The 25,965-nt window shown below is 37.7% G+C and overlaps 1 protein-coding gene across 3 annotated transcripts in view; it reads right to left on the minus strand.

Annotated features, from left to right (window-relative positions):
- The window catches only part of LOC126375645 (brain tumor protein), a 626,498-nt gene that overhangs the window by 420,995 nt on the left and 179,538 nt on the right, over nucleotides 1–25,965 (minus strand). Inside the window, exons 1-2 of one of the 3 annotated variants that reach the window (XM_050022679.1) lie at nucleotides 12,194–12,496; nucleotides 1,678–1,725 (exon numbers count right to left, since the gene is read on the minus strand). The exons of 1 other annotated variant lie outside the window; for it this stretch is intronic. The gene's annotated coding sequence lies outside the window, so the exon portion shown is untranslated. Of the gene's footprint in view, nucleotides 1–1,677; nucleotides 1,726–12,193; nucleotides 12,497–25,965 lie in introns of those variants that run through there. One more of the 3 variants, XM_050022681.1, reaches the window with a different exon arrangement.

Raw genomic sequence — 25,965 nt, forward strand, 5'->3', positions numbered from 1 at the left:
TCGGTGGACCAGCTGTGGTGGCGCCAGCATGGTCCTAGTAAGATAGGGCCTTAATACGAATACCCAATACACCACTTACTAAACACATAATTTTCTTCTTCTATCGTGTGGGTTATGATGTGGATTACCAACCCCATCAACCCTGCTGTCGGGTTATTATTGAGCTTTTTATGGGTCACGTAACGATTACTTACTTCCTTAAACACACACACACACACACACACATACCTATTTAATATACATATAATATATTTGTACTCTTATTTTGTAAAAATGAATAAATAATAATAAACATCACAATACATCAAATAGATGTTCATCATGAAAACTCACTTCCCTAGCGTTATCCTGTTTTCACAGAGTCCGCTTACCTAATCTGAAGATTTGACAGGTCCGGTTTTTCACAGAAGCGACTGCCTGTCTAACGTTCCAACCCAACCAAAACCAGCTCAATACAAGCAACAGCCTAATACAACCTAATATTATGTATACCTCAAATCGCAAGGATTTCCTTGACCTAAGTACCTCCTGACTCCCCGACATAGCTGGGAGCAAGTTGCCCAACTCGACTTCCTTCCGGCGCGGATGGCGGGCGCGTTGAGCCGTGACAATATGGCCGACCAAGATGGCGTCTGCGTGGGATGTCGCGCGGGAAAATTATGGGGGTCTTTACGAGACCCCCTCTTTGTTAGTTCACTGAGGGACCCTGTGCCTAGCAGTGGGACGTAGGTATATAGACTATTTACGTATCTATGAACTTCATAAAATTGATTATTTTTAATATTTATTTCAAGTGCAATAAATATTTTTGTATTGAATTTTATTGTATTGTATTGTTCGTTTCAATCACATTCACTTTAGCAGAGCCGTATATATTGCTTGGAGATAGCTACTTAGCCATAATTGATAATTCAACTCTTTATTCATAATAAATATTACGCGACGTTTGTTACAAATATTTCCAAGAGTAGGTACGCATTATATACATTACATTACAATATCTCTGTACATCACACAAACACCATTAGTTAGTTCACCATAATAGTTACTTACACATATTTTGGTGAAAAATACCTTCTGTGAAGAAATATCTAACATAAATGTCAATGATTGCACTTTTTGTTGGCCTTCTATCGCTTTTATGTTGTATAATTTATCATAATCATATTACTTATTAACTGATAAGACTTTTAAAGGCTATAAAATGTTTTTATCTTTGGTACTTGAATGCTTTGTTCTAACGCGCGTCTACTTAAAATGAATTTGATAATGTAGCAGCGAATTCTACGGAGATATAAGATTAAGAAAGTTAAAACGGCCACATCGTAGCAATTCATCTAAGAAAGCATTATTGCTATTTGACATTTCTTTGCATTGCGCACTTAATTGTATACGCGCAAATTTCAAATTAAAATATTGCTTTTTGGATGATTGTTTCATTGTGGCCTTTTTCAACGCACCAGCTGATTGTGTTATATTACCCACTTGTAAACGTCAGTATTAAGTGTTCTATTTTCAAAAAATATAAGCTTTAAAAACTAAAACCCGACTATGGGAAAATCACGCTCTAAAAAGTATGAATCCAGATAATTGGATGGAACAGACGGACATACATAGCGGTCAAAAACATAACCCTGCTTTACGCTTCGCCAAAGTTGGATAAAAACAAGAAATTACCTTTTGATTTTAATGTGCTCTAGTAGGTACCTCTAACTCTGCTATTACCTGTAAAAAAAATGAAAATAAATTAGTTCAAATGCAAATTAAGTAAGTACTTAATGCTAAACTCTGTGTTCCACATTTCCTCTTTTCCAAGTACATGCGTGTTCCTGAATGATGGTACGTAAATTATTTAGTCCTGAAGTTAGCACAACTCCGTTATCAACACAGTCTAAAACCTTCCTAACTAGAAGCAACAAATGAAATTACAAGATAATGTAAGCACTAGAACTTTCTAGAACTACGAAAACCTCAACATATAGGTAGGAACAGTTTACTAAACGCAGCAATGAACAACTTTAACTTTACATAATATACACATAGTGGCACAGCTTCGTACAAACACCAAAGGTTATTTTATTTACAAAATATTATTATAGAAGATAAATATTTCCTATACTATCACGAACTGATGTTCGAAATATTTATTCGTATTTATCGTATTTATTTCGTATTAAATACTTGAATAATGTGTGAATTTCGAGCTTTTTTAAAATTATTTTCAGTTCCATACTTTTGCGACGGAAAATTCCACTTGATATCAACTCAGAATCATGGCCTGAATCGTCCCTCAAAGTTTTCGTTACGATGTCACTAACACCCTGTATTGTAAGCAAAGTATTGCCTTGTATAACAACCAAGTTGAGAGTTCAAATTGGTAACATACATGTTATGATAACGTGTTAACACAGTGCTAATAACGTAGCGGTGGAATGTCTTAGTGTTGTAACACTTACCTATTCAGTTACTGAGTCATTTCTGTTTACAATGTTGTCTGTGCGGACACAAGTTCAAGGATTTTAGTGTGTTTAGGAAGAGTCGGCGAGACAGTAAGTTCGGTGTAAAATTTTAGGTACCTGTGTCTTGAAACTCGACAACGATAATGTTTCAATGTTTTTTGTCTTGAATGTCATTCACTTATCATTCGTATAGGTATTCTGGTTGATGAACCCGGTCATTCACTGGCCGAACATTCTTACAACCCACATCAGAGATGATGACTGCTTGGCTGGATTGGCAGAAGCAGTATCTATATTTTTTGATAGTACAAGTCATCATCACTAATTTAAGAGCCACGCTCTTGTCGGTGGAGCATTCTCTATGCTACTTTTTAGGGAAAAATAGGGTAGTGGTTTCCCCTCTTGCCTTCCGCCCCGCAGTACTCTCTTTGACGCGAGTGGGATGGCGCCCAGAGTAGTCTATTTCAAAGTCGTACTAGGATCCCTGTCCTCCGCCTCTGAATAGTACTGACAGTTACTGCTGCCCTCTGTCAGGTTCCAGGTTACATCCTTGTGCATGTGTGTGTGTGTGAGACCTGTGTGTGTGAGACCTGTGTGTGATAGTATATATAGGTACCCATTTATATTCTGTTCTTATTTTTCTTGTGTAATGTGTGCAATAAGGAATATTTTATTAGACTTGATTAGTCAAAACACAGATCTTTGTTGATATTTTTTTGTACAAAGTTAAGTATAACAAGGTACTGTGTGATAGATAAATAGGAACGGTCACGAGTATTAATATGTATACACTTTGGTACCGTGTCACATTAACTTTTTTGACAAATTGAACTGTAAGTCTCACTAAATGTCAAATATGTTAGTGCGACAGAGTCCTAAAGTGGGTACATTATATTGCTCATGACTGTACTATCGTGCCTAAAAAAAATGGTGAAAATTGCCCTTTCCCAACTCATTTCCTTCAACCAGTAGTCAATGAATCGTGAGCACTCTTACAGACAAATAAGGTTGGGTTCAATGGGTTTAATCAATTAAGTGGAAAAATCCTGAACACGTGACGTCCGCTCTCTAAAACCTAGAGCGATTGCCCCAAGTATGCCAAATCGTAAAGCTGGTCTAAGTTAAAAGCGGTTGACAAAATGAATCGGGGGCATAGACACTATTAGCAAATCAAACCAAACACACTTTATTGCACAGAACTTAATTTTAACAATCTAAATAATATAAAAGAAGAAACTGACTGACTGACATATCAACGCACAGCCTATACCGCTAGGTCTAGAGACTCAAAATTTGGAACATAGGTTCTTTTGGTGTACGGGAGCACTAAGAAAGGATTTTGCGATATTCCCACGGGAACCACGCGGGTAAAACCGCGGGAAACAGCTAGTCAGATATAATACAAGGAAATAGTACAATTGGGCTGCCTCATTTCCCAGCTTAGGGACGGTACTGAAAACTATCGGCGCTCGAAAGACGTGATATACTGCCTGACGACCCGATTATCCTAGCCATTAGGACCAGGTCACCAGGACCTCGATACCCGACGATTACTCTCATTCAGTGCTTATCGCTATCGTCCCACTAGCTGACTGCTCAAAGCCCGCGATATCTGTCGCATTGCCTGCGACAGCGTAACCGTGCAGACTCCGTAGTGCCTGTTGTTACATAGTCATATAAAAATATCAGATTGACATTACATCTATGTCACTCCCATAGATATTTATCACCATCCCTGTTCCTTTTCGAAATCGTTTGCTACTTGGCTAAGCCCCCTGCCTGTATTCACCCGAATAGAGTGTGTTCACGCCAACGTGAACGCACCATAATATTGAAAAACGGCAACCCCGATGACGTTCCGGTCCCGGTCCCGGTCTTCTTTCAATTCGTTCTCTACGCTACGATCTATCTCCGCGTCACGCACGTAACGACAACCAACTATCGCGTACGCGCACAACACAAAAATGTAACCATTATCAAGACAATAAACAATCCCCCTCAAGACGAAGGTTTCATTGAAGCAATCCTATCTGCTAAACATCTACAACACAACAAACAATAACCCCACGCCGGAGCTACTGCAGCGCCGACAGAGTGTAATATGTAAAGTATGGAGTGTTGGAGTAAGTATAATAACTAGAGCTGGTTTTCTCTTCCCTTAGACCAAACCTTTGGAGGTAAGCGTGAAGCACTTGGACCTACAAGATTGCTTTTCGAGTGCCATCATCTTGTTTTCCCCGAAATGCGAAGCTTTTATCCTCCAGTGCTTTATTATTACTTATATAAGCCTAAACAATGAAAATGTAAATGGAAAGTAGAGGAAAAAAATAAACGGGTATCACGATTTGCTAAGGAATTAAATTCTTGTTAAACTTAAAAAAAATATAACAGTTATTGTTTACAAAACAGTTTAACAATACAAAATTTGTATTAGGTACTACTTAACTACGAGTATATATATAAAACTGTTCTGTAATAATATGAACAAAGTTTATTATTTATAACTAAACAGTTATAACATATACATGTCGGAGTTAGTTATGAATTAAGAATTAATCGTGGTACATAAACAATATGGAAGTAAATAAAAAGATTGTGATACTAATGATGGCCATTTTTGTCTTCTAACGCCGACACTGATGACGAAAAATCGTACGAAAATGAATAGAGTTTAGTAAGACCATCTTGCTCAGTATACATTCCTACCTCCTACCTCCCTCCGTCCTGATGCTACGACATAATATACATATGACACTTAGTTATATATTTATTTATTGTAAAAAATATATTGTATTCTAGATTTTGTAAAAAAAAGAAAATTATTTGTTTCCTTGTAAGAAAGGTTTATTTTCCACTTTCCAAATTCCACTTGATATCGACTCAGAATCATGGTCGGAGTCATCCCCCTCAGTATTTATTACCATACGTTCCTGCAAGTACGACGGAAAATTCCACTTGTAATTAACTCAGAATCATGGTGTCAATCATCCCCCTCAGTATTCGTTACGATGTCACTAACACCCTGTATTATAGTCTGGTCGTTTCTAGTAATAAATCCTAGCACACTTTCAGTTCCTACATGCCTTTTACACTGGATACTCATTATCAAGGATATTTTAGTAGAAAACCACTCCCAGCTACAATTTATTAGGGTTTGCTTACTTACAACCTCAATGCTATACCTTGGTATTGGGTACGTTATTATCTTTAATGTAGATATAAGTTTAAGCTCTAGTTGTTTGTTTAAGTTAAACTCAAGTTCGTTAAATGCTTAAAGTTTTTTTTTCTGTAGCCTAATTAATGTCCCACTGCTGGGCAAAGGCCTTTCTCTTCTCTTTCCAACCCTCCCTGTCTTGGGCATCGTTCCGCCAGGTGTGCCGGAAGGCGTCCAGCTCGTCCCTCCACCGTCGTCGTGGTCTACCTCGACGTACCTCAACCTTAAAGTGGCCACCCATGACCTCCATGACTAACATGAGCAATATAATGTACCCACTTTAGGACTCTGTCGCACTAACATATTTGACATTTAGTGAGACTTACAGTTCAATTTGTCAAAAAAGTTAATGTGACATGGTACCAAATTGTATAAGTACATATTAATGCTCGTGACCGTAGTGTCGTGTGTTTATGTTATTTAACCATTTTCGCCCACTACGGCACATCTTGCTAAAACCACTCCTTATAATTTGAATTTCCAATAATTCCCGAGTCAACGCCGTAGGCACACAAGAATCAATTTAATAATGAAGACTATTGACAGAATCAAACGTCTTGTTCATCAGAATCTGTTTTCATTATACAGACCGTGATTATAATAACGACGGCTTCAAGTAATTAAAATTGACACAAGTCAGAAATTGATTGCTTTACTGATATTAATCGGTGTAATGGAAATATAATTGGTAAGTAAGTCTTTAGGAATCGAGAATATTCGCGATTACTTTGTGTTTATTTTTATTAACCGACGTGTGTGTATGAAACAATTGATGATGAACGAGGATCGAAGTTAATGGAATTCTTTACTCTCTGTTTACCCCGGTGGGAAATAGGCGTGGGTTTATGTATGCATGTGTGTTATTTTAATAAAAAAAAAAAAAACAAGTGGTCAAACACGATCCAGGCTGGTCATAAAACAGCGATGTATTCTAAAATGGAGCACGCAAACGTAAATAGTGCCTATTCACTCTTGCCTTAAAAATCCCCGAATTATTATGCAAGTATTGGGGAATAATGACGCAGGAAGAAACTTCTATTCGCTGATTATTTGGAATTCTTAGGCCAGTCGCGGACATTACTGTAGCGGGTGTCAACAAAATGTATAAAAAAGCGTGTAAACTATGCTTCTCGCTAGCCACCGGTTGTAGTCAGTTTCATACTTTTTACAGAGTGTTTTTTCCGTAGTTGGGTTTTAGAACTTGTATTTTGTCGAAAAAAATAGTCAATCAAGTTGGCATGATCTTTGTGTGGACTTTTAGGACACTTTCAGTCCAGTATAGTGGATAAACATCCTTGGCATCGACGCTATTTTGCCCGTTCCTACAATGTTCCTCCTATATTTATAATAACCTACAGGTACAAAATTTTATCACTAAGAGCAGTTCAGAATAAATCTTTACTAAAACAGACTCGAGTAACTTCCAATTTTTCCCGGGAAAATTTCAAAAGAATTATCACATCAAAGGGTGTTGAGAGCGTTCAAGAATGAGCAATCAACGTCATGTTTACCTAATTATACGGGAGTTTTACCCATCTTTTGATCTTGGTCATCCTTACCCACTCTTTACCCCACTAGACCGCATTTTACTCTCTTCACTTTTAAGAGTTCTTTCCTCTAGACCCTTCGAAGACCGCGAAAGAAACCTCTCACAACTAATAGTAGACGCAGTTTCTAATTAAGTTTTTGATTTATCTGTAGGTATTCTGACCACTTGAAGGGGTTAAGAAAGAAGTGATTGGAAACGAATCGCGCACAAAATAAACCATTGAGTTAATGGGTCTTTTAAGGGCCTTTGTAGATTCAATCAAAGACAGTTAATTCAGAGGAAGGTTAAGAGAGGTTTAATAATACTTCTGTTGTCAAAGTCCCTTGACTTTGTGCGGAAAATTAGAATCAATATACTTACGAATTGCCTTGAAATTCCATAATTTCAAAGAAGTACATTTTTTTTACCTTCGATGGGTTTGCTCTTGGCTTCAGACTTGCCCGAAGGCATTGACTAGGCCTAAGATGGAGCCAGCTCGCCCAGAAGGTGCCACACTCTGGCCTTGAAAGCACCCGGGTTATATTATATGCATTCGGAAATACAGAAGACGGCAAACTTACATAAGTAGAAACAGAGTAAGCAGTTTTAATTATGCTTACTGTTGACAAACTGTTAAGTACCTAGATCCTTGCTATGTTTTCTAGCTAACACAGCTGGTTAAGCTGTCGCTATCATTATAGGCGGCGCGCGGCGATACGGCTTACCACCTATAACGTTGGTCTATTTTTTTATTTTTTTTTGACGTGACTTGTTGTAGATTTGCCGCAGATGGCATTAACTACTTGGCCGGACAAATGGGGAGCGCTGAAGGCTCTCACCCGGAGTTGGTCTAATAGGAACCCGGTGAAGCGTGTGTATGAAGTTCATCTTGCGATGGATGTAGGTACCTACCCCGATTGGGAATATAACCTTAAGCTAACAATACTAACAAACTAAGTTTCGACATACCTTCATTTAGATTCAACTACTCCTGGTTGTAACAATTTGTAGTTACTATTATTTCCCCCTCCGGTTGTTGAGGAGAGGCCTTTGCCCAGTAGTGGGACGTATAATATAGGATGTTTAACTGAGTGCCCAGTTATACAAAACGTAACAACAACAATAAATAAATATTCATTGTAAGACCACTTTATGTATTCAAAAGGCAACCTTTCAAACTTAACACAAAGCCGATGTGAAATTCTTGAAACAATTATTTATTTTCAGAAGGAGAATTTGATAAACTGAATTTTATTAGGCAATTAAAATTCATAATAAAAAAGCAAAGGGGTTTTTTCGCTGAAAGGGTTTAAGGTTCGTTCCATTAATTTCTGTTTCTGTCGAATACTTTTTTCGTTTTCCGGAAACAAAGGCTTGATGAATATCTTAATTTATTTGAAAAATTGAGACAAAAGAGAAGATTTTTAGGGGAGCTGTAAATTAAGAGACAGTGACAAAATTTTAATTAATTTTAAGTAATAGCACTGATTTTGTAATTTCCTTGGTTTTAGCTTTAAAGGATTTAAATAATTAAGCATGATCTGTTTCAGCCATTGTTATTAATAAACTTATTAATAGTATCTTCATTATTAAATCGTTTGTTGACCTCAGAGGATTAATGACTACATACCTTTGCTATCAAGTAATGAATGTCGTATGCGAAAGAATTCACACAATTGACGTGTAAAGTGTATTTATGTTCATGTATCACGTGGTTTTCAAGATTTGTGCCCGGTTAATGGCAATAGGCTTACTCCCTGTTACTTAAACCCTGGAGCTTAAACAAACAGAACTGGCAAGAAGTGGGAATACAGGTTGTTAGTGACATCGTAACAAATACTGAGGGGGATGATTCAGATCATGATGATCATGAGTCTGATATCAAGTGGAATATTCCGTCGCAAAAGTATGGAACTGATTTTTTTTATGTAGAAATAGAAGCCAGTCTAAAATGATCAGAAATCAATCATATTTTAATTTTCAACTTATTTTCGAATTTTATTTATGAATTATCTCCAAAAAAAAACTTTCGTTTTGACGTTTCCTAAAATGTATCTCATTTGACTAATTTCTCAAGTAGCCTACTTCTCTATCCACGTAAGGTACCTTCAAATTTCGACGCAGTAATCCCTTATATATACATGGTCGTAGATATAGCTACAGTTCACCATTGAGCCGCTTGCGAATCTCAATTATAATTAATTCATACCCGTACGAGACTACCGTAGTGTTGTAGGTATTCGATACAACTCAGGGATATTTGAGTACCTGTTATTTAATAGGAATCACAGAATTGGAAATTTGACTTGGTGCAAAAAAAAAAATAATCCAGAAATATGTATACATAAATAAGAAAATAAGGTAATATCTCGAATACTACGTAGGATGATTCAGCCACGATTCTGAGTTAATATCAAGTGGAAAATTTTCCGTCGCAAAATAATTATTTTTTTTATTTTCATTTCCGGACGTAAAATTCCTTGATATCAACTCAGAATTATGGTCTGAATCATCCCCCTTAGTATTCGTTACGATATCACTAACACTCTATATATAAAACTCATTTTTCTTTTTGAATTACGAGTATTATCGAATTTTATTACGAATTAAGTAACAATGTTAATTTAATTTATCGTGAACCTCGGCTCAGGGCGTCGTCTGAGAGGAAAAATATTTGGAAAAATAGTGGGTCGATAGCGATAAGCGCTGAATGAGGGAAATCGTCGACCACGCCGGCGGGGTCGGTATCGGGGTCCTGCAGTTGTTGTTGGTGGTGATAGAAAAAGAGGTGTTAATCTGATACTAGGGTATAAATACTAGTTACATCACCATCGCAGCTTTAGTGTTGGGGTACAGGACGTAATGGAATGAGCTATTAAAGTCCCCATGGTAGGTTGTTAGCTTTTAATTTATTTTGCCTGACCTCTGGTTTATATGACCCAATTTTTGGATTTAGGTTGGCACTGAAATTCTTAGGTTGGCATTGAATAATATACAGGGTGTTAGTGACATAGTACTGATTACCGAGGAGGATGATTCAGTGTTAATATCAAGTGGATTTAAAAAAAAAATATATGCATACTTTTGCAATGAAAACATCCACTTGATATTAACTCAGAAAATGAGCTGAATCATTTTAATCAGTAGGTATTCGTTACGATGTCACTTATACCCCGCACAAGTACTTTCAGGTAGCTAAACAAGTCAGAATCACGGTCCGAATCACCCATCAAATTTTCGTTATGGTGTCACTAACATCCTGTAGGTGAATTTCAGTTTTTTTTTTTATTTTTCTCTTTATTTATTCCGTTTTAAGATGTATTCCGGCCAAGTAGTTAATGTCAAATCTATAATAAGCCACGTCAAAAAAAAAACCTTAGACGGACATGAAGAACTACAAAAGGTTAGTATTTATATTTAAGTACTTAGTAATAATTTCCTTCAACGAAAAATGTTATGTTAATAAACTAATCACGTTTACTGTATTAAAAAAACCACACAGTTTTATAAAAACACACAACTTTTTCATACTGGGTTTTGCAGGAGCCATTTTCACATTTGCAATTTACATGGTGGCCGCCGGAAAAACGTTTATAAAAGTCACCATTTTACCAAAATTTACATAAAGAATTGTGGTACCCACTCTAAAACTGCATGCATGCAGATTTTGTTAGGGAACGGACTTAGTTTTTAATATATGGTGTCAAATTTATTTAAATCCTGCATATTGGGACATAAGTACATAAAACATAAACATGAACAGCCTATATACGTCTCATTGCTGGGCACCGGCCGCCCCTCAATCAACCGGAGGGGGTATGGAGCATATTGGACCAAATTGGTTTCTATTTATTATTTTTTCGTCTCAGCTACCTAATTAAGCAGTTTTCTCGACCATTATAGACGGCACGGCTCACCGCCTATCACGTTGGTGTAACAGAAAACTCGGCGAGGTGTGGGTACTTAGTTCATATTGCGATGGATGTACCTCTGACTACCCCAATTGGGATATAGTCGTGAGCTTATGTTATCTCTTGTTCTCAGCCATAATACACTACGAAATGTTTGTTCTTCAACAGTTCTATTCTTGATATTTGGGTACTTTCCTAGGGGTCCAAGATAAATTATGAAATTCTGTTCATTAAATAAAGACAAATCTAAAACTGACACAAAAACGTTTTCTTTCTTCCATTAAGGTTATTTATGAATTTTAATAAAGAAAAATGTAATAATAAGTGCGACATTTTGACACGTTTTTCTATGACGTCACAGGTTGCTTTTTCATACAAATTCCACAGTAATTTCGTGTTTTGACGTTTAGTAAAAAGTAACTGATTTGACTAGTTGGAAACTTCCCTATTGCCTACATAGATTAAATAAGATCATAATAAAATTTTTGAAGATTTATTTAATAATTTATCAGAAGTTAAACCGGTATCACCATTATGAAAATCTATTGATCCAGCTATCCAGAAATCTATTGCTTAAGTTTAATATAAAAATATTCCTGGGTCCGCCCCTGCAACCCACAAATTTTGCCCCACAGCCCACATGCACAAATATAGAAAATTACAGAATGCCGTGATCGGACCAAATTATTCACTACTTTAATCTAACCTAAAAGATATAAACTTTCGAGTATTCGACTTAACTGAATAAACACTTCCCTTAAATTAATCCTTTCAGGTATACTTAGCTCAATGCTTATCAGAAGGATTGGCGTCGAGAGGAGTGGAAAAATCAAGGGGAGGCCTTTGCCCAGCAGTAGGATCGAATAGGCTAAATAAGATAAGATAAGACTTAGCTATATGCTTATTACGAGTTTTTTAAGGCTGCTTTTATCATTTTAGAGATTCATCAACCCCACCACACGTAAACTACAAATTATAAAACTTTCCAATTTACTTCACAACTAACTTCCTGGTGTACATATTCATTAAAAGATGTAATCTTGTCATAGTTAGTAATATGATTTATTCTGTAATTAATTACCTCCAGTCAAAGACGTCGTAAAATACCTCCTTGCTGTGCACTTAGAAACGAAATTCAAAGTAGCTACTACATCAATGTCACTGCACTAAAGAACCACAAATGCACTGGTTTCTAATTCTAAAACTCGTTTTAGAATTCATAAATGCACTATTCCAGCACTGCAATTCCGATCCAAAAAATTCAAATCAAATCGAACGCAGGATTTTTCCTTTTTTAAAAGAATTGCCAGTCGACCAATCAATGGCGTTAAAAAGGTTCGAAATTCAAATCGCGGCGTGAGATTGGCGCGCGGGCAACGCGCCAAGTCTGCAGAAGGACTGAACCGATGAATCGACCGATTACAGATTCGCACCGAATAGTGTTGTAATAAATCGATATCGTATCCATTTCGTCGTCTGATAGCAACATGTGATAATCACTTGCATAATTAGCGTTGCGCTTTATGTGGCATCATGTACGGTTTATAGCCAGACAGTATCAGTTATCGGCCATATTGTGTCGAAATTTTAGCGTACACAAGTAATTTCTATGTTTTTCAATATTTACGTAAAATTGAGATAGTTTTCAATTTGATGTGTCTGACTTCCGAATAAATAACAATACAGTTTTATACCACATTATGTAGCTATAATTCTTTTTGAATTCTAAATACAAATTTATTAGAATAGGTATTTAAAATTCCCCATAAAATTACTTAAGTAAGTCTACAGATTTGTACGGTCCACCACGCGACTAAGGATCCCTGAAAGATCTAAATTATATTTTTTACAAGAAGGTTTCCGGGTTACCTCACCTTACATTGTATGGGCCAATAATCGCGTGTTTATATTTTGAGGTTATATCGAACAATAGCATTGATGACAAAACTGTATTGTGTAAAAATATCAACATTATTATGTGCCACTAATTAAACCTCGTTAAGACGGTTACCTAGTGGCTTTGTTTATTGAATGCGACACATTACAGCTCGATGTTTCTTTAGGTATTGGCAGAAGCTCAACTATAATGAAAACCTCGTCACCAATTCTTATGTTTTGACGCGATTTATTGTATATTTGCCGAAATAAGAGGCGCCCATCCCCGCAAGGACGCGCCGAACAGGAATTGCCCCAGTGGAGGGCAGAGAAGACTCTGTCTCCCTTGGGGTCGGGTTAATTTTTTTATGATAAATAAAAATAAAAAGACATACATATTACTAACTATTCAGAGGCGGAGGACAGGAGTCCTGGTATGGCTTTGTAATAGACTACTCTGGGCGCCATCCCACTTGCGTCAGACAGAGTACTGCGGGGCGGAAGACAAGAGGGAAACTACTGCCCTATTTTTCCCTAAAAAAGTAGCATGGAAAATGTTGCACCGACAAGAGCGTGGCTCTTAAATTGAAAGAATACTTAATTAATAATAAAAAAATAATACGGGATGCTGCAATGCATATTCACATTTACTTATGTATGAGCAAGACATAAGCATGTTTTTTTTTAAACTCGTGACACTGGCCCTATTAAGCATAACACGCGTGACTTTAAGCGTAAAGAACAGATTATAAAAGCATAACAGTTCATCGGCTTTATAGCAATTTATACTTTATGTTTTTGTCTTATAACAGTGTTTATGTTGATAATTAAATAGGTGAATGACCGCTTATAATCGAATTCTTGTTAAAAATTATCATGTTCATAGCTGCGAATAATTAATTGTGTGAAATAAACATAGGTATTGGATGTTATCAATTAATTGCAAATTACTTTAAAAGTGATTTTTGTGTTTGTAGCACTTACCATGCTTAGAGAAATTCATAAAGAGAATATTAAATCGTAAAAGAAACTGACTCGGACAGGACTTGAACTCGCAGCTCTGGTCAAGCCAGCATGCAAGGCATGGATAGGAGAAGAACCCAGTGGTATAATGGTTAACACGCTCGTCCCGGCTTGACAAGAAATGCGGGCTCAAGTCCCGTCCGAGTTAGAAAAAAAAATTACCAAAAAAAAAAAAAAATTTTTTTAAACCTGCTGTTTCGATTATATTTCTACTTTAAACGCGTTTGAAAGCAGACAAATAGTAAATTTTACATACCAGGTATGCTAAGCATAATTATGACATTGTAACACCTTGTTTTAAGCTTACGCGGTTATTATCATAATTAAAACACATAATAACGGGTTCTTACCGCGTTTCAAGCAGGGATATGACATATCGGGAGTCTCATATCCCTGCTTGAAACGCGGTAAGAACCCGTTATTATGTGTTTTAATTATTGTTACACCTGTAGTCTAAGATGATAATCGATAAGATCTCTCCAACTGTACTGCAAAGTCGCGAGGTAATATGTCGTGCGATGTGGGGCGATATCGCTGATATCTCCAGAGACATATATCGTACGAATGACCGTAACTCGGGACGAGCTAACCTAATTGTTTATCGAACCCAGGAACTCTAAATAACAACTCAGGTGCCTGACCCTAACAAGATAAAGGTCGTTGTAGATAATTACTACTCATTGTCATAATCTCCTCATAATTCACTCCTTGACATTGAGATAACAACGTAAATATAATAATAAAATAATTATCGGTCATTTTCATATCACTCTGACCTTTCCAATGTCAATATAAACAATAATATTAGTTATTAGCTGGCTTTTACTGCGTTATTTTAACATTTAGGCTACTTGGCAGCCTACGAGATACGAAAGGTTTATTTGGAGTTTGTATGGAAATACTGTTCTGTGACGTCATCAATAAAAGCGATCAAACGCCGTACTCATAAGTCGAAAAGTAAAATGAGATTGATTAATGGTTATCTTAGATTGGCTGTCAGCTGGGTTCTATTTCTACCTGTGCATTCATATATAAAATCACGCACCCTAACAATCATTAATAAGTACTAAAGAAACATTTTTTATTTCATCCATAAGAACTAATTATACTGTGTATGTATGTACTAATTATATAAATACGAGCATAAGGAAATAAAAAAAAGAAAGAAAAAAAAAAGAAGTGGGGGGGAGTAAGGGGAGGCCTTTGCCCAGCAGTGGGATCGTGTAGATTAGATAAGGAAATGGCTCAGCTTGTGCTGTGACGGAACCATTTTATGTCGCCATGGTGCTGGTTTTCCATCTTTTTTATAGTATAACAAAAAATAAATACATCATAAACTCACGTCAATTTTCCACCGGCTAGCAGGGACTATAGAATTTCATTTCATTCCACTAGGAATGTCCTTACAGAAAGTTTATTACAATCTACTCTGGTGTTTTTAATTTTTTGACTTATTGTAGATTTGCCGCAGATGGCATTAACTACTTGGCCGGACAAATGGGGAGCGCTGAAGGCTCTCACCCGGTACCTGAAGGAAGCAAGAGGAGTACGTCAGAGTTAAGTAAACATTACATCCATATATACATAAACTGCCTATATACGTCCCACTGCTGGGCACAGGCCTCCCCTCAATCAACCGGAGGGGGTATGGAGCATACTCCACCACGCTGCTCCACTGCGGGTTGGTGGAGGTGTTTTTACGGCTAATAGCCGGGACCAACGGCTTAACGTGCCCTCCGAAGCACGGAATCATCTTACTTTTTCGGACAATCAGGTGATTCAAGCCTGAAAAGTCCTTACCAAACAAAGGACAGTCTCACAAAGTGATTTCGACAATGTCCCCATCGGGAATTGAACCCGGACCTCCAGATCGTGAGCCTAACGCTCTAACCACTAGACCACGGAGGCTGTCAAATCACGCCTATTTCCCATCGGGGTAGGCAGAATTCCACTTACAACGATCCTGACATACCACTTTCGCATCTTCCACTCTCACCAAACTCTTCATGCATGTTCGCTGGTTTAGAGTACTCTTTACCTTTCTTTTAAATATCCTGGATCAAATAAATAAAGGAAATGTTAACTAAATATTAAATACATCATCATCTCCTTAGCACTATCCCGTTTTTCACAGGGTCCCCTTATCTAACCTGAAGATTTAACAAGTCTGGTTTTTACAGAAGCGACTGCCTGTCTGACCTTCCAACCGGCGAAGGGAAAACCAGCCCAATACAGGTTAGGTTTTAGGAATGCATTTTTCGGGAATATGGGTTTCCTCACGATGTTTCCTTTCACTGCTGATCACGTTACTAAATATTAAATAAATAATAAGTACTAAAAAGATGAGTAAGTTTTAATTCTATTTCAAGACTTCTTTAAAATTCTAAGTCTGTATCTAGCATATCGTTACGTGCACAAATGCCATTCAAGAAACGACATTAGGAACGACATTTGGTCGTACTCGATCGTATGTTGGAGTAATGCTGGAAATATTGCTATATATATATACGTCTCATTGCTGGGCACAGGCCTCCCCTCAATCAACCGGAGGGGGTATGGAGCATACTCCACCACGCTGCTCCAATGCGGATTGGTGGAGGTGTTTTTACGGCTAATAGCCGGGACCAACGACTTAACGTGCCCTCCGAAGCACGGAATCATCTTACTTTTTCGGACAATCAGGTGATTCAAGCCTGAAAAGTCCTTACCAAACAAAGGACAGTCTCACAAAGTGATTTCGACAATGTCCCCATCGGGAATCGAACCCGGACCTCCAGATCGTGAGCCTAACGCTCTAACCACTAGACCACGGAGGCTGTTGTATAAATTAATAATAAGAGTTTATTTCGGACATGTTCCATTGAGGTTAGTAACAAGCAATAAACAAATTAATCTAGTGTTTGTAACAGAACAATAAAAAAAATGTCTCCACCTGAATTCGAACGCTAGTGTCCACCGCGAGCTCGTAGCTCCTAGTAAGATACGGTCCTTACTCTAGTAAGTTATTTTATAGGTCTATGAGTGTACGTAGTGGATTACGAAAACAGTATATAAAGAAAAGGTTGGTGGTAAGGCTGGCAGAGGAAGACCTAGAAGGACGAACATTGACCAAATTGGAGACGTCCTTAGAAAAGGTTCAGTAAGATCTACTCTGAACCGGCGTGCGTGTATGTAACGATTGACGAATATGGAGGAAGCAAGAAAAGTATGTCAGGATATAAGCAAATGGAATTCCATAGTCTCTGCTTACCCAAGTGGGAAATAGTCGTGAGTTTATGAATGTATGAGTGTGCGTACATGCGATGACAAATTAACAAACCATATACCTAATTATCAACAAGTAACCGCGATTGCCATACAACACACGCGTGGTGCAACGTTGCATAAACACATTCCCACGCCGTGCAATTATTGCCATGCATTGCATTATGTTACTTGCTTATATAGGTATTACGCACTGTTTCATTAGGTACGTTAATAATGTTAAATACCCTCTTGGTTCACTCATGTACCACTAAATCCTATGAGCTCGGCCATTTCGAGGTTTTTATTGCTGCTTCTTTTCCCCGGCTATACAGGTTGTGAGAAGCTGCAGTAGTTTTAGGCGGATGACACGTTCGGTGTGTAAAAAATGATGATTCAAAGTGTAACTATAATAATAATGAAACACTTTATTACACACTTTACAAGATAAACTTATTCTAAGGTGGGCAAACGCGGCCTTACCGCTCATATAGTACACTTGTACAGCTGCAGTGTAACTTTGTTACCTACTGAATTAAGATGTTTGTGAATTTGTACATGAATTGAGTTTACTTGCTCCCACGGCCACAACCCATACAAAAGAAGAAGAACATTCGATATACCTGCCTACATTAAGATTCGGATTTTTTCCTTTACTTGTGCTGTTACACCTTTTTGCCAAATTTCATGATTATAGACTTATGGGAAGTAGCTGGAAGTAAATAGCCGTATCTTTAGATTGCGTTGATATAGACGCGTGATTTTTTTACAGCTTCAATTGACCGCAGAAAGTATTCGATGTTAACTTCAACTTGATACTTGAACGTGGCCAAAAAAGACAGATAGACAGACGAAAAACTAAGGACTACTTGTTTCCTTTTAATATTCGAAACCCTAGAAACATCTCTAACTAATATTCAGTTTCTGTCTACTTGGAAAAATGAGTCTGGCTGTTTGTCCAACATTGTTATTCTGTCAGCGTAGTGGCAGAAATTCTGTCCGAAAGAAACCGAATTCACTGTCCACTAAAGAATATCTACGCGAGATGTATGAAGACATGGAGAAGGCTTCGTAACACCGGTTAATGCGTTAACACATACAATACACAAAAAAAAAATACATATATTCTTCTTCTTTGCGAGTCGATGGCGATCGAAACTTTTTTCAATTTAAAAAAAAAAATAATTTCTGACCAATAATTGGCCACGCTTACGGCATTGTCAGTGGCTTCGTACAGGTCTTTAATAGTGCAGGTGTTAGGGCATGGCGATCCAATGTGATCGGTCCTCATCAGGACCAATACATATATAAAGTCGCGACTATTTCCTGCTCATGCGCAACGTGATAAAATGATCGATCTATTCAATAAATTTGATCGATATGATTAGTTTGTTTTTTCCCTAACATGCGTGTCACGTGATTTTGTTCGTATTTTGACAGAATGACATGACTTATTTGGGGTCGCATATTTATTAGCATTACATAATTATATCGTCAGAATAGATAAAATGACCGTGACAGAATTTTATCACGCTATTGACGTATGTTTTTTAACGTGTCTCAATGTAAATTTGCTGAGGACTCTCACCTGGTTCAAAATTTAAGACAACAGGCCTAAGAAGGCCCTCTAACGCGAGGTTACCAGAGTCTATGGAATCTAATTTGTTTCGATCCCGACATATTTCACTTATTTCCTCCATATTCATATAATGGGTCCATATACGCGCGCCGGATCAGAGCAAATCGTACTAGTTAAACCATTTTTTATGCATCCCCAATTTGGTCAACATCCGTTTTGGTTTTTCTCTGACAACCCTACCAACAACCTTCACCGCTTTCGTAATTCCAATATTCTTCATCCGCTCCACGTGCCATACCATCTATTTTAACACTCCCTTCTCAATCAATCAATGCAGTGTGTTAAGTGAAAGGAAAATTACAATATTCATAAGAATTTTATGAATTATTTATTCGAAGGAAGAAAATTTTAAAATAGAAAAATGGTTATGTTGTTATCTGCGGGCTTAGCACCGTAAGCACGCGACTCTTTCTCAGCGCGAGAAAGATCATAATTTGTGCGGGAAATTACTGATCTCGTCAACCTTGATGTCAAGAGTTATTATTGAGCCGCCACAGACCCTTAACATATATGGCTCATGTAACGACTACATTCGATACTTACTACAATAAGGGTGGTATAAATAAACTAATCTAAGTTTTAAGACTGCCCTCAAGATCATGTCAATGTGACAGTTCTTATATAAACATAGGGACTTGAGGGACTTGATAGAAGATGGGACTTGAATATGGTTTTGAGGGCAGTCTCAGCTGAGATTAGTTTATTAATACCACCGTAAATATACGTAGTACGCGGGATCAACGGCTTAACGGAAACATCTTACTTTTTGGACAACCAGGTGCTTTCAGCCTGTAAACTAAGGACAGTCTCTTTTAAAACCCAGGACCTCCAGATTAAGCTCAACGCTCACCCACTGCATCCCAGAGGTGTCCAATATTGCTTACAGATACAAAGTGACTACTAGAACTGTTTGGTTTCCCAACTCCACGTCAACTGTTACCAATAAGTTCGTAGACATAAATAATGCAGGGCACGTCAGCGCGGACGTATCGGGAACTATATTGGATTAACTTCCTTATAAACACTGACTTTACGACGAACAGACAGGCTTATAGACTTGGAGGGAATGGAATAAAATTGCCATTTTTGGCTCCTGGGTCACTTTCGGCCTGCTGAGGGTAAAATTGGATAGCTAGAGCAGATATTGTGGAACCAAGAGGGTCCGCATAATACCAGCGTTGTGGTTTACGCCGCGCCTTTTATCTCAGGACGTCCACCACCACCATATTATTATGGTACTTATTACGAAGTTGAAAGGACTCGTCTAGCCAGATACCGCTTTTCATTGTAGTATTAAGTACGTATTTTTGTTATGATCATTTCGACAAACATCCGGTTTGCTTTTTTTTGTAATTGTTTGTGAAAATTTTAAATGATGTTATTCTCTTGTATTTATGTGTGGGGCGTCCTTTTATAAGAAAGTATTTATATTCTATTATTTTTATTCTATCATATTTTCCTCCCTGGTAGCCCTATTCGAATGCCCTGAGCCGAGGTTCGCGCCCAACTGGGCACCCTCAGGCCTGTTGTCTCAAACGTTGTACCGGGTGAGAGCCTTCAGCGCTCCCCATTTGTGGGAAATAGGCGTGAGTTTATGTATGTATGTGTGTAGAACGGCAACTCTCCGCTCCCTACCAGCAGATGAGCTAGGTTTACCTCACCCCCCACCCGTCGAACATAGTTTAGTCTTCAATCGTATGGCGTCAGAAGTTACACACACAGTTGCGCGTGTACGAATACGTCAATGTGTGGTGTCTGTGTAAAACAAGGTTGTTTGTATGAAGTGTCCGTGGTGTGGCTTTAGTCAGGTTTCAAACGATTTTGACAATAAAGAAAGTGACAGTGAAAAAAAAATATAGGATTGACGTAATACATAGAGCAATACGGAGCTCCGTCGAATTGTGTATCCGGCCAAGTAGTTTATGCCATCTGCGGCAAATCTACAATAAGTCACGTCAAAAAAAAGCCCTATTCGAAAAACGCGTGACTTAGTCGTGTCACGAGTTCGAACTACTGAATTCGACTTTATGAAACTTAAAAAGTCGAATTCATGTTTGGATCACAGATCTGAGTGATATCACGTGGTTTTCAGGATATGTGCCCGGTTAATGGCATTAGGGTTGCTCCCTATTACATGCTACTTTACCGACATAGCTATCCATGTGTAATGTCTGTACGTTGAAATTAAAAGTATATTTGATTTGATATACTATTTATTCATCTCAGCTCACCCCTTTGGAGATACAGGCTTGATGCAGTCCACGCGGATAAGGAAAGATAGTAGATTAAATTGTCATCGGACCTGACAATACGTACAATTTAAGTAGGCCGTTTCGCTATCATCACATGAAAAATAAACAATTTTATGCCGTCATCATGGTTACTTGTAGGAGTTGTAGGAATGAAACGGACAAGCCCCATATTTTGCCCAACGTGTAGAGTTGGTGAACTTAGAGTTTGTATTGTTGGCCCGTGTAGAGTTAGAAGCTTAGCTCTACATAAGATCTGATAACTTTTTGACTTTGCCATCGATATGATCTCGACTTGGCACATTTTACATGAAAATGTTTTTGTTGGGATAAATATTAGGGGATTATGGCGATGTTGTAACCCTGACTTCTCTTCTTATCGTATCGATGGTAAACTCAATAGCATCGGCCCAAAACTTGGCAACAAGTATGGCGCTATCTGCAGCGCTCATCAGATCCTCCTGCGTGCAGGTGTTCGGGCACGCAGGACACGATGTAAGATGACCCTGACACTGGTTGATGAAGTCGATTATTGATTTCACATTTTACACGGGAGAGAATCAATATTATGTGTGATTGAATATGGTTTCAAAACCAGTTCTATTAAATCTAGTACCTAACAGCTGATATGAAACTAACATAATAATTACGTCAATCAAACCCACATAGTTTGAATAAATATATCAGTGAATTCCAAATGGCAGATAACATTAATAATTAAGATATCTGGAATTAATAACTTACTAACTCCATTATGTTCTCAGATGTGTAAATCGCATAGGATCGTATGCCAGGGACAATTAAGTTGGTAATTAAGGTGTGATCAAAGACCATAATTGTGAGAGGGACACACCAAAAAATACAGAAAGGCAAATACGTATAACTTTGAGCAAGAAAACAGCCTCCGTGATCTAGTGGTTAGAGCGTTAGGCTCACGATCTGGTGGTCCGGGTTCGATTCCCGATGGGTACATTGTCGAAATCACTTTGTGAGACTGTCCTTTGTTTGGTAAGGACTTTATAGGCTTGAATCACCTAATTATATGAAAAAAAAAAAAAAAATTCCGTGCTTCGGAGGGCACGTTAATCCACTGGACCCGGCTATTAGCCGTAAAAACACCTCCACACAACCCGCAGTGGAGCAGCGTGGTGGAATATGCTCCATACCCCCTCCGGTTGATTGAGGGTAGGCCTGTGCCCAGCAGTGGGACGTATATAAGCTATTTATGTTTTATGTATGTTTAATCTACGTATGCTACTCAGAGGCATCTCACTCTCAATTACTTTCTTACACTGGATAAAGCCTCCACCCAGTCTGACTCCATCAAGGAGCTAGGCACTTCTTGCTAGAACAACATTGTTAAAATCACCACGACATCAGTGTTTAGTGCACGTAGTAACAATAGCCAGGAAACGATGTTTAAAACTTAATAAACTGAAGCTTAACTCGGCTCTTAACTGCGAGGGTAAGCACTTTCCGATGAAAGAGGGTATGGTGACAGGGAAAGCGAATTTTGAAGGAGTTATTTTTCAATAACACTAAGGTGTAGAGTATGTATGATGTAGTATGGTGACATAGTCTGGCATAGAGACGAGAATGTATTTAGACTCCCGAGTGACGTCACAGTTAATGAGTATATAAATGATAATTTAAAATTATTATTTTTAATAAAATTTTATAAATTAAATCATAATAGACATATAAAACAATACTTAAAATATAAGTGCAATAATATTGTTAAAAAGTAGTATGATAAATATAAATTGTGAATGATCTCTCCGACCGATTTCGGCCATAGCGACCACTTCGACTCCTAGTCGGCACGACGCTGATGCGCCCGAAGATGGCTGACTGACTAATAATTAAGTATGTTGTCCTCTCTACCAGTTGCAGTGCCCTTACCGGGTGCATGTTGATTATAGTATCAATATGGACCCGGTTTTACTTACTTCTGTATTTTTATAACACCACAATTTGTACGAACACATGGTCGCAATAAAACATTTCTATTTCTATTACTTGTCAAAGAAGGATAATTTAATTATATTGCTCAATAATACTATAAAAACAAATATTGTAATTAAATAGTATTATGAGTAGTATTAAACGAAGACATTGCTGCTAAGGTAGTTGTTTCTAGATAACATTTGGATACCTAATATTTGATTTAGATAAAGTTTTCGTCTCGTCTACCGTGTTGGTAACTGTTTACTATAAATGAATTATAAGTACCTTAGACACGACATGATACAACACACACAGGACACAAGACACAACACGACACAGGACACAACATGACACAGGACATGAACACACACACGGTACGACACGTTAGGCTAAAGAAACATACTAAAAGTGCGACCTAAAGGAAAATGTCATTAAGTCGTCAAAAGGAGCAAAAACGCTAAGCTCACCACACTGCCACCATACCTAGCAACAATTGCATTTAGACTTCCATTTTGTGTAACACGCCTCTTTGTTGTTATTATTTGCATAGAAATTTCACACGAACTCTAGATTACAGCCTTTATAACCATTTCAAATATTACTGTCTTTATTGGTTCTGAACTTAATGTACAAAAGCTTGCATAGCTAAACTAAGTTTGACATTTATTTGTACCTATTCTCATAGTTACTACTACGCAAAATACAAAAGGGGGTGGCCCAAAGAGACTTGGCGACGCTCGGTTGATCGGGAATTAAAAACTCTCGGCATGTCATGGGAGCAAGCTATAGAGACTGCAAAAGACCGCGAGGAGTGTAAATGTTATTCAAGCACTACATCCTAACAGGGGATAAAAGGATTAGGAAGAAGAAAAGTTACTATTACTATGCGACTATTTTATACACTTATACATTACTTACTAGTATAGAAGTTGCGGCTTCCAAATACATCCCACTTAGGGCCCTATCTCACTAGGACACCCACAAAATGTTTGACTGGTTGCACAACCAACAAGACTGGGGCTTTAGCATAGAATAAGGAATAATACTACGCATAGAATGGCGAGACCGAACAGAAGCAAGAGAAGTGTGTCAGGATCGAAGCAAATGGAATTCTATAGTCTCTGCTTACCCCGGTGGGAAATAGGCGTGAGTTTATGTATGTATGTGTGTAGAACGGCAACTCTCCGCTCCCTACCAGCAGATGAGCTAGGTTTACCTCACCCCCCACCCGTCGAACATAGTTTAGTCTTCAATCGTATGGCGTCAGAAGTCACACACACAGTTGCGTGTGTACGAATACGTCAATGTGTGGTGTCTGTGTAAAACACGGTTGTTTGTATGAAGTGTCCGTGGTGTGGCTTTAGTCAGGTTTCAAACGATTTTGACAATAAAGAAAGTAACAGTGAAAAAACATATAGGATTGATGTAATACATAGAGTAATACGGAGCTCCGTCGAATTGTGTATCCGGCCAAGAAGTTAATGCCATCTGCGGCAAATCTACAATAAGTCACGTCAAAAATTAAAGAAAACAAAAACGTCGAATTGTTTGCAACTTGGCTAACCTCCAGACGATCATCTGAATCCAGGTGATATCTTAAACATAAATAAAAAATAAACGGGTTGCGTTTTTATTTTTTTCCGGTCAGGTAATTAATGGAATTTGAGAAGTGATTGATTTGATTGATTGATTGAACATTCCCAGTAGTAAAAAGCGTAAAAATATGTAAAAAAAGCGTTATTACCTAACTTTTAGGCAGATAAGACTAGAGTACAAGAAAAATCAAATTGAAAAAGAAAACCAACTAGTGTCCTTACTATTAAAGATTTTTTATAAAGGGGACATTCCCGCTCTGAGAGCATTCCCGAGAACGGCACACCACTGCATTTGATGCAAATAGAGTGATGATGATGATGACCTATGTAATAGACTCAAGTTTTAAAAATAATTCAAGTATACCTACCTATACCAATCATCATCTCCCTAGCATTATCCGGTTTTTCACAAGGTCCGCTTACCTAACCTAAAGATTTGACAGGTCAGGTTTTTTACAGAAACGACTGCCTGTCTGTCCCTCCAAATCGCGAAAGGAAAACCAGCCCAATACAGGTTAGGTCACATACCTCCGGAAATGCATTTCTCAGGAATATGGGTCTTCTCACGATGTTTTCCTTCACCGCTGAACACGTGATAATCATTTACGATCCAATATTCAATATTCAAAATATAAATTCTAAAACAAATTCGACAATCATTGGTTTAGGCCTATGCTGGATTCAAACCTGCGACCTCAAAGTGAGAGGCAAGCGTTCTAACGACTGGGCTACCACGGCTTACCAATTACCTACCTATACCAGTGTCTGAAATAAATATTATTTATTAATATTTATATATTCCTTACGGGGTTTTCATTTTCAAAGAAAACAGGAAAAGTTGTGTAATGGAATAAATTATCGGACCAATTTTCATGGGACCGGATTTTTCCCTATTATTGTCATTGAGTAAAATCTGATTGATTTCCCCTTCAATTGCAGAGGTCGACCTTTGTGTCGATCATAATGAAATTATGAGGTATTATAACACTTGTGTTTGAAGCGAGATCTTTTGAAGTATACAATACAATACAAATACACTTTTTGCACCAAAATAAAAAGAAATAATTACAAAAAGACTCAAAAAGAAGTAAAGTAAGCGAATTATTGATTCAATGGGAGATATTTAGAAACGCAACTGCGTATTGACCGTTATGAGACAAACACCAAAGTATATCTTCATTTTCGCATCTGCCTTGTTATATACAGGGTGTTAGTGACATCGTAACGAATACTCAGGGGGAAGATTCAGGCCATGATTCTGAGTTAATATCAAGTGGAATTT

The sequence above is a fragment of the Pectinophora gossypiella genome, chromosome 19 (assembly GCF_024362695.1).
Source record: "Pectinophora gossypiella chromosome 19, ilPecGoss1.1, whole genome shotgun sequence".
In the NCBI taxonomy this organism is placed as follows: Eukaryota; Metazoa; Arthropoda; class Insecta; order Lepidoptera; family Gelechiidae; genus Pectinophora; species Pectinophora gossypiella.